Source organism: Etheostoma cragini, chromosome 4, assembly GCF_013103735.1.
Source record: "Etheostoma cragini isolate CJK2018 chromosome 4, CSU_Ecrag_1.0, whole genome shotgun sequence".
NCBI classification, from domain to species: Eukaryota; Metazoa; Chordata; class Actinopteri; order Perciformes; family Percidae; genus Etheostoma; species Etheostoma cragini.
The window spans coordinates 3,628,718-3,633,222 of NC_048410.1; the positions used below are offsets into that span (position 1 = coordinate 3,628,718).

The 4,505-nt window shown below is 39.9% G+C and overlaps 1 protein-coding gene across 2 annotated transcripts in view; it reads left to right on the top strand.

The window, feature by feature from the left end:
• The window catches only part of fbln2 (fibulin 2), a 68,659-nt gene that overhangs the window by 59,595 nt on the left and 4,559 nt on the right, over positions 1–4,505 (top strand). The gene's annotated exons all lie outside the window — the stretch shown is intronic.

A 4,505-nucleotide genomic window follows, 5' to 3' on the forward strand; every position in this document is an offset into this window, starting at 1 on the left:
CTTTTATATAGACCTTAGTGGTCCCCTAATACTGTATCTGAAATCTCTTTTATATAGACCTTAGTGGTCCCCTAATACAGTATCTGAAGTCACTTTTATATAGGCCTTAGTGGTCCCCTAATACTGCCTCTGAAGTCTCTTTCCCAAAATTCCGCCTTAAACAAAATGTCACTACTTATTACTGACAGATGCGTATGCACAGTAAAATAACTAGTTTCCCAGCGGGAGGGGAGAAGACAGAAAATCTATGGTCAATCTATTGAAAATCAATCTATGTTAGTCGTGCGTGCGGGACCCAACACACAAGCTGCAGGAACGGGCTGTAATGGTCAGAAACACACCAAACGTGTACAGGAGCGGGATTAAAAAAAACAGCTCCAAACCAAGGGGATAAGCCTGTCCTCTCAAAGTGTAGCACACATGGCGCCATTTAAATGCTACTTTAGCATTACATTGACTCCCATTCATTTTGACGTCACATTGACAGTGAATAACTTTACATCTGAAGTATTTCAAAACTCTTTTTGTCCGTTGTTTATTTCTAAAGAAACACGACAATGTATTAAAAGGCTCCATTACCTCACGTTGTGGCTCCGTAGCAGACGTTTTTGTAAAAATAGGCTAACGGTTGTGTCATAACCTCAAGACTTGCTGTCGCATAGTCGACAAGTCACCGTACTGTCAGGAAAAGCACTCAGACAGTTTGGACTTACGTCAGCTGTTTAGGTTCAATTACTAACATTAACTAGCATGTTAGTTAGCTAATTAGCCTGTGTCTATGTTATCTCCTAACATACATTTATACCTACGCTCTCCGGCTCTGCTGATTGGGAATGATTGAGATTTCTCTTGCACAGCTACCAGAAGACTTACATTTCACACAGGTTGTTCACGTCACATCTACGTCTTCAAGCTCAGTTGGAGGCTGCGCAGTAACGCTCAGCATTACCAGGAAGGAGCTTCTAATAGACTTCACTGCTCTCCGTCCAGAACACCGGGATCTGCTGGTCCATTTCTTCAACTGTCTATGATCCAAACTGTCATTTCTGCAACATTTGGTGCCTTTTCTGCGTCAAGTTATGATGCATATGTCTTTATTTATGTAAAGGAAATTATAGTTAGTTTAGTAATTATAATACTTGTTTTTTGGGTGTTGCACTGGACAGTTTTGATAAATTACGCCTGTGTATTAGTGTCATCAATGGAACACACACATTACACATGTAACTCACATGCCTTCACAATAGTTCACACACCCATGTGACATCACAGTCTTCTTGCTTTAGAAAGGCACACAAACGGTATGTGTGGAAAGCCCCGGCGTCTAGCAGCAGGCCAGGTGTAGAAGAGCAATGAAGGGTGGGGGGAAAAAAAGTGCAAGTGATGAAATGATTTGCCTGTTAAGTCTCCCGGACCGTGAAAGCTGGTGCCTCGTCTGAAAGCAGAAAACCTGAGAGGCTGCATTCCACGCTGTAGGTTTTTCCTCTAACATGATGTGGAAACAGGGTGTGAGGGAGGTTGCGAAATTTGGGAGAAAACATTTTAGAGGTTTGCTGGAAAATAATTGACTTGAAGCCCATTTTCAAAAGGACAATGCTGAATGGGATTATAAGGAAACATGGCTGCCAACACCACCAGCTGCCCACGCCTAGCCTCCTGTTCCATCTGTTTCTCTCTGATGACAGCAGCGGTGCAGGAGCCACTCACACCTTTACTCAGTTTAGTGAGTGTAATAATACATATTCTAATACAAATATCACCACTTTATCATCTCATCATGAAAAACAAAAAGCAGCACATTGGCTGTAATAAAACAGACTTTCCCCACGCTTCTGTTGCTAAGTTTCCGTCCACGTGTCAATCGAATTATCTGAAGTTTGATAAAAAAAACTCACGTGAATAAATCTGGTGGAAGTGTGTTTCCATCCAACGGCTTTAAAGCCAATAAAAACGTGCGTCATGACGTTGTGCTGTTTTGCAAAACAAATTGGTTAATCAAATTGATTTTAGACATTTTAAGGAGTTTCCATTCATTTTCAACATTCAAGAAAACATTTGCGAACAAAGTTTTTGTAGAAAAAATGGATCCCGTCTGCCAACGCATGATCAATATGGGACAAGTTGTAATAGAGCTGATGTTCCGGCTGATAATGACATATCGAGCTATAATAAGAAAACAACGATGCTATCAACACGTTGCTATGACGATGCAGATGCAACCTGCCTTTTATTGTCTCTCCTGCACCGCTGCAAGACTCTTTTTTGAGACCTGTCTGAGCGTCTTCCATTGACTCCAGGGGACGTCCCTGGGCTTCTCCTAACCTTTGTCGGCCATTTCCTTCACGAGTGCCTGATAAATTAAATTCAAAAAGTCTCTCGTCTCCTCATCCGTCCACTTCCACTTGTCTTTTTTGACGCCCCCACCATGTGGGCAGACAGGGAGGAAACACTGGGCTAAAACTTTGTTTTGTGGCGGGTTGCAACCATAAAATGAACTAAAACTTAATCGGAATTCATTATTTATTCAGGAAATAATGTTTTCATTAGCGTTTATTGCATGAGCCGTACTGTATATCGATCAAGAGAATATCCAATGAGACGGAACCTATTTCCTTTGAGGTGATATTCATGAAATTCCATTGAATGTTACTGTTTCCAAAAGGCATTTTTCATTCAATATCACTTAATTTGGATGACAACGTGTGGATGGAAACATAGCCAGTGTGTGGATATGTTGCTGTAGGCCAGTTTGTATGCACAAAAGGGAAACGTGCTGTTATCAACTGGTATTGCTAACAATGGATAACCTGGCTAGAGATAATGAAAACAGTGAAAAAAGGCTTGTAACTGGAATGCACTCAGCTCGGGTGTGACGTCATTCCCAGCTCCAAGGTCCAAGGTCTTAAGGTCAATGGAACGCACAAGTAAAGGTATTTGCAGTTATCACTAGCCGCTAGGGACCAGCAGCAAGCCACATGGACTCCCAAGAGGTTTCCTACTGTACAGAAACCTGCAGCTGTCTCTGTGCATCATGACACCTGAGCACAGTGTGTGTTTGCCCTGGAGTACGCTGTCTTTCTCACTGTTAGGATACAATATATATCTCTTCTCACTGTTAGGATACAATATATAAATCTTCTCACTGTTAGTATACTGTAAATATCTCTTCTTACTGTTAGGATACTATATACTATATATATATCTCCATTCCACATAGTCACCTTTGTTCTGAATATTGTTGAGTTACTCAATTCAGTCTCTCCCCTCAGGTTCATTTGAGCATTTCCTATGATTGTCTTTTTTTTTTTTTTTTTTTTTTAAACATTTTTATATTGTTTTCTCTTTGGACTTTCATTTTGAATTATGGATAAACACATCCTCCATAGAGCCAGGCATTTCCAATGTTCTTTCATTCGTATGTTATCTGCTTTGAAAATTAAAGCAATGTCTTGCCCTGCAAGGGACGCTCATAACAGGACGCAACTGACTACCCGGAAAAAGCATCTTAATAATGTTGTTTAATCACGCACCAGACTTGGCCGTTTACTGATTAAACTGAACACACAGTCGGCTGTTTGCTGTCTCACACACACACACACACACACACACACACACACACACACACAGACACACAAACACACACACACACACTTTGTGTGGCTAAATTTAGAAATTTTGACCAACCATAAACTTACAGTATGTCATGCATTCTCCCCCCCCCCCCCCCCCCCCCCCCTTCCTTGTTGTGGAGTCCAAGCTGGCCACGGCATGGAAACATGACATCATCATGTCACTTAAAAAACATCGTACAGTGTGACAACAGATATTTCTTCACTCACTGAATACTGTAATCTCCAGTGCAGGTTTGACAAACTACTTTCATGTCATGTGTGCTGTGTAGCGATAGCACCAACACACGTCGCCACTGCTATTTCATTTTCAAACAAAGGAATCCAATATCACAAAGCTGTTAAAGGCAACTCAGTCTACAAATACAAACAGTGTATTCAGATCTAGAAGTACTAAAACCAGAATGTACAAATAATCTGTTACAATTAAAAGTCCTGCATTTAAAACGTTAATTAAGTAAATGTATGCAAGTATCAACAGGAAAATTTACTTGGAGTATATGAAATAAAAATACTCTATGCAGAAAAATCCTCACATTCTAGAAACTGTAAATGTTGAAACAGATGAGTGTTTCATCGGCTGATTACTTTAGCTGTCCTTGTAGACAGTTATATTGTTGTGCTGTAGTTTATTTTATTAATTACATAGGTTTTCTGTGCAAAACCAATCTTAATTTGTACAGTAACTGGTATCTAAAGCTGTTAGGTTAATGTAATGGAGTAAAAAATATTAGTACCACATTTCTCTCTGAAATCTAGTTTTACTAGAAGTAGAAAGTGGCAAGAAAAGATAAGACTCAAGTAAAGTGCAAGTACCTCAAATTTGACGTTACTTGAGTAAATGAACTTAGTAATAGTATAATCTATAATTATAGC